The 17,413-nt window shown below is 43.3% G+C and overlaps 1 protein-coding gene across 1 annotated transcript in view; it reads left to right on the forward strand.

Moving 5' to 3' along the window:
• Window positions 1–10,605: 10,605 nt before the first annotated feature.
• The window catches only part of MAP3K20 (mitogen-activated protein kinase kinase kinase 20), a 129,977-nt gene continuing 123,169 nt past the window's right edge, over window positions 10,606–17,413 (forward strand). The window contains exon 1 of the mRNA XM_034785402.1: window positions 10,606–10,806. The gene's annotated coding sequence lies outside the window, so the exon portion shown is untranslated. The remainder of the gene's footprint in view (window positions 10,807–17,413) is intronic.

Consider the following 17,413-nt stretch of genomic DNA (forward strand, 5'->3'; position numbering starts at 1 on the left):
CTGTGCAGGGGGAGGGAAGGAAGAGGGGGGGCTAATTCAGGGTGTCCCCCCTCCCCTTGCTCCTGCACCCTGTTTACCCCATCTTCCATAGAGCAGGGGGGACAGACCAGGCCTCAGGACGGAGGAAGCTTGCAGCAGCTGCATCTTAGCAAGCTGATCTAATTAACAAGGAAGTGTACTTAAGGGAAATGCACATATCTCCCTCCAATCCTGCTGCCTTGTGTAGAGAAAGATTTAACCCTTGAGGGTGCAGCCAATTGATAGGTCATCATTTAGCAGTAAGGAAATATCCCACCCTCTGACTCCTCCACCTCAACCAAGCTTCACAATCATCATCACTGTGTACCAGTATTAAATTGTTTGTTTCAAACTTATACTGTGTGTGTGTATATATAATATAGTCTTTTGTCTGGTGAAAAAAATTTCCCTGGAACCTAACCCCCTCATTTACATTAATTCTTATGGGGAAATTGGATTCGCTTAACATCGTTTCACTTAAAGTCGCATTTTTCAGGAACATAACTACAAAGTTAAGTGAGGAGTTACTGTACCTGAGGAAAGAACAGGAGTACTAGTGGCACCTTAGAAATTAACACATTTATTTGAACATAAGCTTTCGTGGGCTACAGCCCACTTCTTCGGATGCATAGAATGGAGGAGCCACTCAGAGATGGGGGCCCTGGGACCAGCACAGCCTGAGGAGACCAAAGACCCAAAAGATGTCTAGACCAGGACTGCAGGAGTCATGGTAGGAAGTAGCCCCAAGGAGGGACAAGCCATTGTCCCTACAACAGTCAGTGTGTTCGGGTGGGTCCCTGCTGACTAACTGGTGAGCCCACTTGTCACTACCAGGCCCCTGTGCTGAAATCTGGTGGAGCAGGGAGGGCCTGGATCTCCCTACCCTGGCCACCCCCACCTCAGGAGGCTGCCCAACCCTATTGACTCCAGCCACTAAGCCTAACCGCCCTGTGGACAAGGGCAAATCTATTGACTCTGGCCATTAGGCCTCACTGTCCTGAGTCTGGGTGTTACTACTGACTCTGGCTGGTAGGCCTCACTGCCCTGGGAGTCAGGGTTTTGCTTGTGACTCTAGCTGCTAGGCCTTACAGCCCAGGGAGTCAGGGGACCGCTGTTGACTCTGACTCCTAGGCTGTTTGGCTCTACAACAAATTGCCATTCACCCCGTGCTGGACAGGGAACCCCATCACAAGGCCTCTGAAGGGAATAGCATGGGCAAAGTTGTCTGAGGCAATTGCCAATGAGTCAAAAGATTTCATATTTAAATATATTTTCAAATCATTTGAATAACTGACAATTGCCTAGACAGAAAGGATAAACATGTTACTCACTGTATTTAAAATATTAAATATACAGCACCTCTCCTCTCTCAGAGCATGAGTTTCATGTGATCTGCATGTGCTATTAGCTCTGGTTTATCCAATGCAGCACAATATAATTCTTGATCATTTATTTTCTGGTGGTTTCACCAAACCTACCAACAATATCTCAGTTTTGATGATCTAGAGTAAGCTACAGCCAAGTAGCCCTCATCCAGGTCACAGTGTCCTGTACACACTGGATCATTCATTTCATTGCCCTGGCAAGGTTGGATATGATAGAGCAGGGTAGGGTATCAGAGACACTGCAACCCATGTGTACATGTTGACTTTCCCAGCAGTCTCATATAGATATAAAACTCATGAGTTTAGGATCTTGATGGGATGTAGGGTAATCACTGAGCTACACCATAAGGATGAGGGTAATCACTGAGCTACTCCATTAGAAATATTCTTCACTCCTGCCCCCACATACGTAAGCTTGCTCATCACTGTTTTATTTTTCTGATTGACTCCAGATAAATAAAATATCCTGGGTAAAGGACATTTTTATATGTGAAACCATTGTAATTCATAATCACCTGATTCACCTGTTCAGTATGCTGTCTGTTCTTTGTGATTCATTTCAATACCATACAGCTTCGTGAATCATTTTGATGGACAATGAATGTATATGATTCCATGTGATATTGTACATCTCTTTATGGTTCATCATGGTTTTTTTAATGTACTGTAGTAATATATAATGCCTTTCAGCTCAAGAGATCAGGAAACACTTCACAAAATGTATAGATTCATGGATTTTAAGACCAGAAGCAACCATTATGACCAACTAGTCTGACCTCCTGCATGGCACAGACCATAGAACCTCGTCCAGCAATTTCTTCATCAAGCCTGTATACACAGAGCACCATTGAAATCAGGACCGGCTCCAGGGTTTTTGCCGCCCCAAGCGGCGGAGGGGGAAAAAAAAAAAAAGCCACGATCGCAATTGCAATTGGCGGCACTCCAGTGGCAGCTCCACCGCGCCGCTTTCTTCTTTGGCGAGAATTCGGCGGCAGGTGCTTCCCTCCGAGAGGGACCCGCTGCTGAATTGCCACCGAACAGCTCAATGTGCCGCCCCTTCCCCTTGGCCACCCCAAGCACCTGCTTGCTGGGCTGGTGCCTGGAGCCGGCCCTGATTGAAAGGCAGCTACCTCTGGAATGTATGGCATCAACCAGGCAGACAAAAGTCACACAGCTCACTGAGCAAGAAGGAGAGGGAGCCCAGGATGTCTCAGCAAACACGTGCTCTTATACAAAAGGGAGGTGGGCTTTTTCATGTCTACACAGAGCAGGCAGAAGCTAAGTATCTCATTCAAGACACATTGACATATATCACAGAGAGTAATAGAACTCATTGCATGAAACGCAATTTACCTTTTGCCAGAGAATGAAGGGCTAAGCAAGTCTGTCTGTCTATCATGTTAGGATGTTATACTCTCGCTTGTCACTGTAGTACCTCAGCTCCTTCCATGTAAAATCACTAGCAATAGGAAAGTCCCTAGTGGACTTCATAGAGTCTCTGGGTATGTCTACACTGTAACATAAGACCAGGGTTAGTGGGACTTGAGTCCACGGACCCTGGGTTTGAAGGCCCAGGACTTGAGCTTCTGTGCAGTCATTGGTGACTCTCTGTTAAGAATTTTTGAGCCCAGGCACCACACCAGGGTTCCAGCATCACATTGGGGTATGAAGACCTGAGTCCAACCAATCATATTCCAGATTATCTAGCACCCTTCCAAAATGTGGCTGCTCTAGCCCTTTGTGGTGCAGTGTGGGAAAACTTGACCCTCACACATCACAGCAAGTTGTCACAGTACGTCACACATCCTGCTGAAACATCATTTTATCTGCCCTCTCCCAGCAACCAGAGCCAGCAACATGGAGAAGCCACCAGCTGAAGAATTTCTCTTGCATGGGCTTTCGCTCCTGTTTCAGGGAAATGACTGAGCTTCCATGAGATGCTGATAGACATTTTGGTGGTATTTTCTGACTCTCAGAAGGCAGTACTAATGATGGAGTAGGGGGAGGAGGACAATACAGACACAGAAGACTCAAACTGGCTGATGCTGCTTGTGACTCAGTATAGCCGCTGATGCTCCCTATGTAGACTGCCACTTCTGGAGCAGGGCCAGAAATGCAGACTGGTAGGATCACATCATCATGCAGACCTGCGATGACCAGCGGTGGGTCCAGAACTTTCACATGGAAAAAAAGTACATTTCTGGAGCTTTGTGAGCAGCTTGCCCAAACCCTCCAGCATAATGGCACATGCATGAGGGCAGCCATATTGGTCCAGAAGCACGTCTGGAAACTGGCTACTCCAGATGGCTACAGGTCCATTGCTAACCAGCTTGGTGTTGGAAAGTCAACTGTGAGTGAAGTGATGATGGAGATTTCTGAGGCAAACAGCCTTTTACTCAGCGGTAGTGGGCATAAACAATATTCCTGAAGTAACTGCTGGCTTTCTTCACTGTGCCAGGGTCATTGATGGGACTCGTGCCATTAGTTTGCCCTCCTCAGATTGAAAATGAGTACATTAACCACAAAGGTACTGCTCCATTGTTATGCATGACCTTGTGGATCACAGAGCGAATTTATGAACACCAGTGCAGGCTGCACTGGAGAGGTTCATGATGCCAGGATTTTCTGCTGATCAAGAGTCTACCTTCATGGCAGGTTGGAGTTACTGTCCCTACCATTATTCTGGGGGACTGTGACGGGGTGTACCAACCCCACACTGGTGAGATGAGGATTAAAGAGCTGCTCTGGGCCCAAGAGATCACACCCCCTCACCTCTGCTGGGCATGCTCCCAGTGGAGGACGCATTTAAAAGGGAGCGAATCAGCTCAGTCTCGGCTGACTGTGGAGGAGAGCAGACAAATGCTGCAGCCTCTTGCCGGGAAGCCACCAGGACCTCATAGCCAAGCCACTGGAAGCCTGTTGACTGCAAGAGCTGAAGGTGCTGACTTGCCATTGCCAGTGGAGGAGACTCAGGACATGGATCAGCAGGAAACAGGAGGGATTCCAAGTCCAGTCCAAGATGCCGCTGGAGGGACTGGAACAAGGGTAGAAAGTGACCTAGGGAGAGTGTTTAGGGGTATCAGGCTCTAAGCCCTGTACAAGGGCTACAGTGTCGAAGGGCCCTGCGTCAGAATCTGGTGGAGTAGGGTGAGCCCAGGTTCCCCTGCCACCCCCTTAGTCTCACCAGTGGGCGACACTACCCTGAACTGTAGCTGCTAGGTGGAGCAGCCTTTGGACTCTTGCCAATAGGTGACACTACCTCGAGCTGTAACAGCCAGAGAAATCGACCCTTGGACTCTCACCATTAGGTATCATGATTCAGAGTACTGCCACCAGACAGCACTGCCAGCCCGGAGCACACAGCCAGCCCCCGACGAGGACCCCGTGTAACCTCTTTTGCCTTGGCTTATGAAACCATATAGTGATTTCAGAAGGTCTGGCAAAAGAAGTCTTAATAGAATGGTGGCTGAATGTATGTTTGGCAGATTGAAATCCCACTGGCGCTGTCTATAGACTGGTTTGGATTCTTGTGTCATCAAGGCTGTTCGTATTGTTGTGGCTTGCTGTGCTCATCTCAATCTTTGTGAAGACAAAGGTGAACCATTTGTCCCTGAATGGACCTATGACAGTAATGGATTGCTGAATCAGTACACTCAACCATAAAGTGCACTGAACATAGCTGGAGCAGAATGCACCTGGGCAAAGGAAATCAGGGATGCTCTGTGCTCCCATATTATTGACTTGCATGGGCCCATGGAAGAGAGAGAATAGTAAGTTAGAATGTTTCTGTACAGCAATGCTTGCAGTAAATGAGGTACTGTCACATACAATGAAATCCGGGGGGCATGGGCAGTACACTGTCACTGTAAACAGTAAATAGAGGGTTTTGATTGTCATGAATTTTTATTTTGGATAACATGACCGTTAATGTAATGTTGGGGTGGAACTGTGCATTTATATTATTGATTGATATACATGGATGCATTGAGAAATTGTGTTTGGATACAATTACCCTGTACTTATCTTTAGTATTCAAAATGCACATTATAAGATGCCATGTAGTGATGGCAATAAACTTCCTTAATAAAATAAAATCCTTTATTTATATTACAAAAATAACAATATTAAAGTATTGCCAGGCAGGCCAGCTGCCACTAGAACACCAAGTAATAAACCAACACCACAACCAGTAATAAAACAAGCTTCTGGTGGCAAGCCAGCCATCTATGTCATCAAAGTAGTCAAACTTAAGGTGACTGAACAGCACACACACAAGTGCTATGGCCTGATCAGCTATGAAGGTGGCCCTGGAAAATACGCCCTTCCCTGAAATGTGGCTATCTATCTGGAGTTCCTGCTATTGGAAAAGTTTGCAGTTATCAGCACCCAGGATTGGGCAAAATTCATGGGACAATCAACAGAATGCTTTGTTAGCATCTGCATGGATTACTGTCTCCCCATGGCTTTCGATACAGCCTTTTATGGCTGCATGCAAACACACATGCTAATAGACTTGTAAAGAACTCCACAGCTATACCACCACCATCCCCAGCACATTTCTGGACAGCATCCAACCCCCCAGCCATATTTCAGACAAATGATTTATCACACTATATACTACTTTTAGCTTAAATGGACTACATTTGAACCTCCTGCCAGCTGTTTGCGGCGGCTTGTTACATTGCTGTGTTAGTATGGATTGGTGTACTAACAGGAAAGGCAATATGAGGTTCTTATTTTTAAAACCCTGGCACATTTTAGCAAGAATGTGCAAGTTTCTAATAAAAAAAAGTTCTGTCCCTTCCATTTCTGCTGTCAGCTCTGTGGCAGGCCGCTCTTTGGGCGGGGCATCAAAAAGCTCCTCCGAGTAAGAACCCAGGATGTGTTGCAGCTGCTTCAGCGGTAAAGCATCCTTAGAGCCCGGTTCCAGTACTAGAGTCACTTGGCTAGTTGGTGTCTTCTGGTTCCCCTCCAGTCCTATACTGGATTCTGGACAGAGGGTTGCCATCCTGGCTAACCAGGCCATCATGAAGCACTATTGGCTCTGTGCAGTATCCAGCATCCAAACTCCTTGTAAAAGGGACAGGATGATGGTGAGCTCCCAGAGGTGTGGTTCTCATCCCTGGCTTTCCTAGTTTTATCCACTCCCTGCACTGGTCATCAGTCTGGTGAATCCCCAGTGCCACCAGCTTCTTTCCTACCTCCTGGTACATGTGGTTGTTCCTGGAACTCTTACCAAAAATGACCAGGAAGCAGCCAGCTTGGCAAAGGACTTCTTCCAGTTGGGGGCCATGGCAACTGCACTATGTCTGCAGCTCAGCGATCAGAATAAAATGGAAAGGTTAAATGCTGAGATGCTGTACATGAACAAGGAAGGGGGCTTCCATTTCCTGGGAGTTGATTGCTACTCTTGGGATAGAGAGGACAAAGAACACATTGGTGGACTCTCAGGGCCAGAGTGGGGGGGCCCAGGCCTGAGCTGCATCCACACTGCAGAATAATGGAATGTGGGCCTGAATCCTAGTGGGACCTAGGCTTGAACCCCCCCTGGTCCTGAGTCAGACAGAATTGTGTGCAGACAGAAGCGGGATTTGGCCTGAGTCTGAGCTGGGGCTTATATTGCAGCACAGACATACCCTTTGGCGCTTTTCAAGGTCAAAACTCTCCTTGGGGTAAGGTTTGTTTGTTTTGGGGTGTGAGTTGGGAACATAAGGAGGTGTTTGTTCTGTCACTCATGGTGGAAAGGCTTTCTCAAAGAGGAAGGTTTTGCAGGTCTCCTAAAGATGGTCAAACTGGATTCATTTGATCTGCTCTGGAAGATTGTTCCACAGGCAGATCCTCTCACTGAGCATGCTTTGTCCCCAGCTCTCACAAGCTTCATCACAAGCTTTACCACTGTTGTTCCAGAGAATCTAGTTATTTCAAATATGATGCTATTTTCATATTGTTCTCTTGAATAATATTGAGAAAAATGTTTGTACATTACTTAAAAGCTATGCTACAATATGAGTTGGAATCTTAACTATAGCTTTCTGCAACAGCTGTAATGAGTGTGAAGGGGTAAAAGAAAAGGAGGAAAAAATGAACATTTTATTTTGTGTGTTTTCGTCTTCCTTGTAATAGAATTTGAACCAAACACAATATGGTGTATTTGTGGGGTCACACAATCAGGAAGAGCCTTTGGACTGGCCCTCATTTTAGATCCAATTTGCCTCTGTCCCATACTGTGGTGTCTGAATGCCTCATATCCTTTAATGAATTTAGTCTTTCAACATCCCTTCTAAGGATTACTATCCCATTAATTGATTTTCAGAGGTGCTGAGCAGTCTCAGTTCCCAATAACTTTAATGGGAGCTGTGAGTGCTCAGCACCTTTGGATCAGGCCTTTTGTGATTTACACAAGGTTACATAGGAAGTCTGTGGCAAACCAAGGACTGGAATGCAGAACTCCAGAATCCTAGTCCCATGCCTTAATGGCCACACCTTCCTTCCCTCTGGTACACATACGCCCACTTAATGCAATTGCCTGACTGGAAACAATTTTCTTTGCTTCAAACTCTTTTGTCACCTCCTTAGAAATGTGACAGCTTAATATCAATTTGCAATAAAGTTTCCCATTTATCCATTTATTGTTAATTGAGAAAAACTATGTTTTTCTGAGCCAAACAGCATCTGCAGACAGCTGACCAAATTTGTATGTTCATTTCTGTGCTTTGTGTAGAGAGAAATGAGGAGGCTTATTGCAATGTAAGCTATAACTGTGAAACAAATTTTACCTATAGCTTCTCTGTAGTATTCAGTCCATAGTATGGGTTTTTTAAACATGTGCAGCTGCTATACAGGAAAGTGAAAATTGATATATGAATAATAAGTTATAAACTTAAATAATAGGAACATGATCTTCATTCACAACCTTAAGTGGTTTCAGCTCAGTTTCCTCTTATTTAACATTTATATCAATGAAAGGATAAAATGTCCTGGCCAGAGGGATGGATAATAGGTGTGCTTGACTGCATACAAATACAAAATCTGCCACACTGGGTTAGGCCATGGTCCATCTTGCCCAGTATCTTGTCTCTAACAGTGGCTCATGGCAGAGTTTCAGAAAGAGTGTACAGAATAGAGCCATTATAGAGTGATCCATAGTAAGGGTTGCCCCGAGATGGGATGGCATTCCTGGCCATCTTGGCTAATAGTCATTGATTGACTTATCCAGTTCTTTTTTTAACCTAGTTATACTTTTGGCAATCACAACATCTCATGGCAATGAGTTCCACAGGTTAGTTGTATATTGTGTAAAAAAAGTACTTCTTTTTGTATTAGACGTTCTGCCTATTAATTTCATTGGATGGCCCCTCGTTTTTCCATTGTAGGAAAGGGATCATAGACACTCTTCTATTCACTTTTTCTACACCACTCATGATTTATAGATCTGTCATATCACCTCTTAGTTGTCTGATTTCTAAAATGAACAATCCTAATATTTTTAGTCTCTTCTCAGATGGACACCATTTAATACCCTGGATCATATTGTCTGAACCATGTCCAGTTCCACTATCTTGATTCTGAGATGGGATAACCAGAACTGGACACAGTATTCAAGGTGAGGGCACACCATGGGTTTATATAGTGGCATTATATTTTCTGTTTTATTTTCTATCCCTTTTCTAACATATTGTTAGTTTTCCAAAAAGTTCCACTCAGTGTGCAGCTGCAGTCAAAAATGCTATCTGTCATGACTCCAAGATCTTTTTTGAGTGGGAACAGCTAATTTAGAACCCATCACTATATATGTATAGTTGGGATTATTTTTTCCAATGTGCATTAATTTGCATTTATCAACACTGAATTTCATCTGCCATTTTGTTGCCCAGTCATCCACTTTTGTGAGATCTCCCTGTAACTCCTCCCTGTCTACTTCGGACTTAATTATCTTGAATAATTTTGTATCATCTGCAAACTTTGCCATTTCATCGTTGACCCCCTTTTCCAGATCATTAGGAAATATGTTGAACAGCACAGGTCCCATTACAGATCCTTGGGAGACCCCACCACTCACCTCTCTCCATTGTGAAAACTGACTATTTATTCCTACCCTGTGTTTCCTGTCTTTCAACCTGTTACTGATCCATTAGAGGACCTTCTATCTAGTTCCATGGCTCTTTAATTTCTTTCAGAGACTTTTGTGAGGACTTTATCAAAGACTTTCTGAAAATTCAAGTACAGTACATCAACTGGATCACTCTTATTCACATGCTAGTTGACTCTCACAAATGTTTCTTATAAGATTGGTGAGGCACAATTTCCCATCTTGACTCTTCCTCAACAAATTGTGTTTATCTATGTGTCTGATAATTCTGTTCTTTACTATAGGTTCTATCAGTTTCCCCAGTACTCAAGTTATGCTCACTGGGCCGAAATTGACAGGATCTCCTCTGGAGTCCTTTTTAAAAAAACAGCGTTACATTAGCTACGTTTCAGTGATCTGGTACAGAGGCTGATTTCAGTGCTAGGTTACATACTACAGTTAGTAGTTCTGCAATTTCATATTTGAGTTCCTTCAGAACTTGTGTGTGAATACCATCTGGCCCTGGTGGTTTATTTTGATTGGCTTATCAATTTGTTCTAAAACCTCTTCTATTGACACGTCAATTTTGGACAGTACTTCCCATTTGTGACCCAAAAAGTACAGCTCTGATGTGGGTATCTGCCCTAGTACAGCCTTTCAGTGAAGACCGAGTACCACTTTAGCACCTTTGTTGTCCACACTGCCTGTTTGGCAGGCTTCCTGCTTCTCATGGACTTTAAACAAAAGTCACTGTTAATTTTTGCCTTTTCAACACATTGCTTCTCAACTTCTTCCTGGGCCCGCTTTAATATACTTGTACAGGTTACTTGCCAGAGTGTGGGTTCCTTATTTTCCTCAGCTCTAGTTAACTCCGGGAAAACAGTCACTTTGAAAACAAGACTCAAGTCTGGGACAGCTGAAGACCTGTCAGCTTTGAAACTTCCGTGTGCTGTTCCTTGGCCGTATTCTGCATGTGGAGGATTCTCTCTCGCCCCCATTTTGTCTCTGCCCCACAGTTCAGTGTCTCTCATTTCAGGGCTGGGCTGGTGGGGGTGACTTAGCTCCTCGCTTGATGGGTTTCGCTGGTGGGGCTGTGTGACAGGCGTGGTGCCCGGGCAGCGCGGGCCCCTGTCCGCTGGGGCAGCGCGCGGGGTGGTGCCAGCCGGCTACTCGGAGGCGGGGTGTGGGGCTGACTCCTGGACGCGAACCGGAAGCGTGGGAGACACCCAGCCAGCAGACGCGGTCACGCCGGTTCCAGCCTCCCCGCAAGCGCCCGGGCGAGTGGTTCGCGGTTGGCTGCACACGGGCACCGCGGGCCGGGCTCCCGGGGGGAAGGTAGGGAGAGGAGCGCGCCGCGGGCTGCTCCCGGCACGGGGCCGGAGCCGTGCGCTCGCTGGCGGCGGGGAGCCCCTGGCCGCGGCAGCTCCCAGGGGTCCGCGTGGGACACGGGGCGCTCGGCGGGCCTCCGGGCACAGACGCTCCGCAGGAGCCAGCTCCCTGCCCCGCACGGTGACGAGCTGCGGCTCCACTGCGCCAGCAGAGGGCTGGGGTCAAACTGCTTCAGTTCTGCCCCTGGGGTCGCGGCTCTGTCCCGAGCCCACCTTTCCCCTGGGGAGGGCCCGGGGGCGGGAGGGCGCTGCCCTGGAGGGTTTGTGGCTCCATCCCAGCCCCATGCCAGGAACGAACAAAACTCCAGGCCTGCTCCCCTGTAACTTTCAGCATTGGCAGTCAGAGCGAGGGAGGCAAGAGCTACGCTTCCTCAGCAAGCCTGGCCTTTCAGTCACACACAGTTAACTTTTGTATGATTGCTTCCCCCTCTGGCCGCTGGTCCTGGTTCTGATCTCAGTTGCATCGTGTAAATCTGTGTAACTCCACTGACGTCTGGATATAAAGTGGTTCAACTGAAATCAGAGTTCAGCACAAGGATGCTATTTGCTGGTCCCTCTTCTTGTTCTGACATGTCCCCCCTCTAAGCCATAGCAACTTTGAAAGTCCTTGCAGATATTTTAGTATGCCGGTATGTGACCTGACCTTTTCCTCCTTGGAGCCCAGTCCTGGGCCCAGCATCCAGAGGAGGGCAATTTCTTTGAAAAACAGAAACCTTGCATTCGGTTTTGCTTTTGGTAAGGGCACATATGTAATTCCCCAGAACTGAATTAAAGTGTAATGGCTTACATTATTAGTGTTCAGTCATATTCATGTTTCATGAGTGACAGAGAGAGTATGCTAGCATACAGTGATATAACAAAAAATTCAGAATAAGAAATTTGGCTTTAAAGATAACAACATTTATTTCTGATTATATGCAGGACTTGGACAGTTAACATTTAACAAAGAGAAAGTCCTCTTTTTAAATCAGATTTCAAGTGAATTCATTTTATATACACATACTAAATACACTGAACAGATGCTGCCTTTCCCGATTTTGCACTCCCTCAGTTCGAACACTTGAACTTAACATTCCTGCCCCCCCCCCCTCACAGCAAAGCAATATATTCTTTCTGTCATTTTTTTTCTGTGTTGTGCTATTTCTACATCTATACTATTTCTTGCCTCGACTATGACTTTATTTTTATATTTCTTCCATAAACCCTCCATCCAGCATGATTCTCTTAGAGGTTCAGTGGTTAACCATCATTATGCAATGGATATTTAATTTTTTATTTCAGAAAGCAGAACTAATTTGAAAATACTGGATTAACTGGGACAGATGTAGCTCGGTGGGGTGGTGATTTGGAAACATCTTTAGGGCCCAGTCCTGCATGGATGAATTTAGTGGGAGTAGGATCAGGCTTCTTGAGACTAATGAAGCTAAACAAATCAATACTCTGACAAAATATGTAGATGTTGATCCTGGAATCAGATGTGCTGGTGCCTGTGTGGAGGCCCATCGCTCCACAGATCTGATTGCAGAATCAAAACCTTGTATTGTAAACTCTTTAACCATGTTGTGTACATTGGTGACTACATTGTTAGGAAATAATAGTGTAAAGTTGTAACTAAAATGGTGCAAGTGACTTAGTATCTCTGAGTGTATATTTTCTTTTTAAAATGAAACATGCAGAGTCTTTAATCTCCACATGCAATGCTATATAGATCTAAAATAGAATTGTTCTGAATCATTTAAACTAAGCACTAAATTGTGCGATCATTCTCTAAAACTAACAGATATATAAACTTCAGCTATTCAGACAAAATTAGAAATAAGTTACAGAAGTTTTATAATTCCTTAGTTTTCAGACAGACGAGATTGCAGAACTATAATTAAGCATGTGATGAAGGTGTGCAGAACCTAGTTTTAAATCTTCGCTACTGTAGTGCATTATTAAACTGATTTAGGAAGTTTGGTAGGTTGGGAAATGTAGCAGTGTTGATTTTGTCTCAATTTATTGTAAGAATTAGAGGAAGATTAGCAAAATATTTATTTTGGAATATTGCATGGAATTTACATCTTATCCTTTAATTTTTATCATAAACAATGGAGTGATGATGGCTCTGTTTTATATACAAAAAGTTTCTCCTGCATTATTTATTTCTTTATGTAATGCCCCGGTTAACAGATTACCACAGTGATTCCTTGCCCCTTTTCCAGTCAGACAAAGCAATGGACAACTCCTTTTTATGTTTTTATTTTAATTTTTAAATTTTGCTATTGAATGGAATATATTTGACCTCTTCTAGGACTAGAGACGGTATCAGAATACAAAAGCTTGAGGATAGTCTAAAAATGGATGGCCAAAGATCTTGAAAGCCAAGGAACTGTTTTGCCAAATAAGGAAACTTGGCACATGCTACAGTGTATTTTAAGCTAGTACAAATGTAGTCTTACTTTATTGGCAATATGTTGGCAGTGTGCGACCCCAAAAAAGCACTGAAATCTACTTCGACCATGTTACAAAATCAGAAAGTTCAGTAAGGGGAGTGAATAATTTAGTAGTTCCCTATGATAATTTGTAATGGGATCGCTAGAAGTAATCCAAACAATTGAATATTAAAATAGCTCCAGGGATGTGTGCAACAGGACAGATTCAGTACTCTGTTTTATAAACGCACACAAATCTAACACAGGTATATTGGGACCCAGATATATTATGCAAGTTGTGCTAATCCTGTTCCTTTTTTGTGTCTCTCTCTTACTTGTAAACCGTCAGTGGCAACTCGATCTACAATATGAGTAGTAACTGATAAAATATTAGGGCTCTGTCTTCCCTGTGCACATAGTGAAGAGGGGAGTTCTTCCTCTGTAGTATTTCCCCATCCAACATATGCAAGCTCTTTTGCAGAGTTGGAGAGGACAGGTGAAGTGGGTGGGCTTCATCAGGTTCCATACGCTAACAATGAAACACAGCACAACCTGAGGAAGAATTAATTTGCACTGTTTCCCATTCAGTGCTGCAGGGCTCCCCCATTCATTAGAGAAGATCCAGGGAAAGCCCCAAAAAACTTCTCTTTTTGTAGGAGCTAGTGAGGCTTGATGACAGAGTGAAGGCAGAGAGTATCTGGCAGGTGCCTTTTGTCTTCTGTGGATCCTGGAAGATCTGTGTGTTAAGGGAAGATGGGAGAGAGCAAACCACCCTTCATGCCTCCGTTCCCAATGGAAGAAATTGGAGGAAATTCTGAGTTTCAAAACAGAGATTTTTCTTTCGTAGGCTGGTTATTCCCACTTAGAAATGAATGAGGCCCATAGTTAAATGTGGACATTAATGGCTAGCTATCAGATGGTGTTGAGCATGCTGAGAATTTATTACTGTATTGAGCTGAGCATGCTGTTGCCGAACAATTTGGATACAAAGCGACATACAATAACAGACTGCTAGTCACTGAATTAAAATAGAAATCTAAAATACAACTGCATGTTTCTTAGATCCTCTTCTCTTTGGTGGAAAAGTCAACAATTTCTAAGATCGCTGCAGAAATTATTGTAAGGAGGGGAAAAAAATCTTTCAAAGGAGAAGATGGCTTCAGTTCTTGGGTTGTATTACTTCCAGCTCACGTTAACTGATAGAAATCAAAATTGAAGTTCAAGAAAGGAAAACTCTTTATTTTCATAAGGTGATGGCTACTTTGGAAATACCTGAGAGAGAGAGAGAGATAATGACTGAACCATTGCTTCAAATACTTATCATTCACAGTATTACTGAGCTGCCACAGCTTCGCTTCACAGACAACAAAGCCAATTAACATAGTTCCCCCCGCTGCTATAGTACAATAACAGCCAGAAGCTCTAAAAATGATAGAACTGTAGGGAGTACAAAGTTTCAGGCTATTGTGGTGGCTCTTTTTGAAAGAGGCAAAACAGAAGACTGTTACAATGAAAGATGCTCTTGTCTGAAAAGATCTGAAAACGCAGTGCTTGAGAGTAGAAGAGTGAAGCACTTGTTTTGGAGTAGAAGTATAAAAACTCAGTCTGGGGCCTAATGAACTATAAGAATTTTTTGTTGATCCACTGTATAAACCCAGATTTGGCACACAATTGTAAAGTGTCTCTTAAAACATGATGACAAGTTAATTAATAACGGCACGTGTAATGCTCATATAGTAGTAACAGATATACCCAAACAATTGTTTTCTCCCACAAAACAAAGGGATTAAAGTTTCCAGTTGAGGATTAGCTGTTTTGTAGCTATACTGTAGATATGAAATAACATTCAAATAGGTCTATTCTCTCATCCAGAAGAGGGCGACTGTGCATAACTCATGTTGGCATTAATTACAGATACCTGTATTAATAGCAGTTACCTGCATAAATTTCCCATGAGCTCATTGGAAAATATATTTTGAAGAATGCAATATGAACCAGTGTGTCATCTTTAAAATATATTAATGATATAGTATGCCAGTGACTCAGATGTCTCTAGGCTTGTAGACAGTAGTAGATAAACTGTTTGCATTGGAAAGGAGTAAAGTTAGGGAGACATAAAATAACTTTTAGTAATTCTCATTGATGGGAAAGACCCACTGTGGATTTTGGGAATTAGTGAGTGAGTAAAGCAACATCACAAAATATACATTGTTCACTTATGTGACAACTGTAATTCAGTTTTATTTATCCTTTCTAGTGTACTAGTAAACGTTGAGAGGTATATATTGTCTAAGTAACAAAATCTTAATAGCATAAGATCTTGCTCTGTGCTAGTAAATCTTTGAGAAGCCAGGTGAGTCATTTATTCTGTGTGTATGGGTTATGGGATCTGTAGGTTCTACAATAATTTAAAATAATTAGGTAGCTCTGACAACTATTTAATGCAAATGGTAAATACAGGAAATAATTTACCTGTTTCCCCAAGAGCATTTTCCCTCTCCCTTTGTTTCTGTTCCTTCTGTCATCTCCAGCTCAACCATTTGTCATCACCTGTTTACGATTCTCTGTCTAATTTATGGTCCAATCCTGTATACGTTTATGCATGCAAGTAACTTTACAGCAATTAATAATTCCATTGTCTATAGTGAGACTGCTCACGTGAGTGAAGTTAAGTAGGTGCATTAGTGTTTGCAGGATTGTGGCTTTATGATATAAATCCTCAGCGTAGGAAGCTTGTCTTTTCATTTGTCTGTAAAGCACCATGTACCCCTGTAGTATTGCATAAACAATAATAATTAGCTGTGAAAACTGTTGACGCGAAGAGCAAATGCGCTGTTCCTGGACACAAGAAAATAAGGGGCTAATGGCAAAGAAGCAGGAAGATAAAATTGAGTTTATCCAAAACAGGCTGGAATGTTGGGAATAGGGTGACCAGATAGCAAGTGTGAAAAATCGGGACGAGGTGGGGGGTAATAGGAGCCCATATAATAAAAAGCCCCAAATATCGGGACTGTCCCAATAAAATCAGGACATCTGGTCACCCTAGTTGGGAAGGTTGACCAATCTCTGTTCTCAAATACAGCACACTTTCAAAGGATTTGAACCACATAAGATTAATAAACACCAAAGTAAATGCAATAACAATAGTCAACAATAGACCTGTTTAGGGAAGCAACCAAAAAAGGTTGCCACATAAATAAGATTCATCCCAGCGCACAACACACCAACAACAGTGCACTTCAGCTCAGAGGATTTGGTAAGAAAAAGAACCCATATCCCCTCACAGATGGTCTGGGAGACAAACTGTTTGTCGCTAAATTCTGTGTCCCAAATTTGCCTCTTGAAAAAAATGCCTTCAATAAAAGTATTATGTTGTATCTTACATCATGGACTAAATAGTTAACCAGTGTTTTTAGCCTTGTAGGACTTTGTCAGCGGATAGTAAAGATGTTTAAAAGTAAGCAAGAAAACTGAGAGGACACTGCAGGTAGACCCTAGGCAATGTTTAAAGAACCAGTTGTTGCTTCACATCTGGAGACCTGCAGTAACCAAATAGTGACTGAAACTGGATTTCTAGTCAGCTGTAATCTAAAATCCATAGCACAGTTGTATTGAAATCTTGGGGGGGAAACCATTATCATTTTTAGTATTACAGTAGATCCTAGGAACCCCAGTCAGTGATCTGGGCTCCTTTGCGCTAGGCACCATTCAGATATGTAACCTAGAAGATACTCCAGGCCCCACACATTACACAATGCTTAGATGCTATGTTGATGAGTACTATAGAAAACGTAAGGACTTGTCTAAACACAGAGTTGCACTGGTTTAACTCATGGTGTAATTTTAATTGGTGCAGAGGCTGCCTGGACACGCTTATTTTGGTTTAGTTTAAGATAATCCATAATCAAAAGACACATAATTAAGAACTGGTTTAATCTAAACCAAAATAAACCACTCTTAAACTGAAATACAATTTTCCACAGAGGGATTTGCCCTGATTTATCTAAACCTGTTTAATTAAACTGGTGCAAGTTTGTGTGGAAACAAGCCTCTGACAAATCATCTTACTGAAACCTTGCAAGAACTGCAGGATCCCACATGCTCGGCAGCGCCACTGAGGATCAAAGCCTTTTTAGCTTA

The sequence above is a fragment of the Trachemys scripta genome, chromosome 11, assembly GCF_013100865.1.
Source record: "Trachemys scripta elegans isolate TJP31775 chromosome 11, CAS_Tse_1.0, whole genome shotgun sequence".
Classification (NCBI taxonomy): Eukaryota; Metazoa; Chordata; order Testudines; family Emydidae; genus Trachemys; species Trachemys scripta.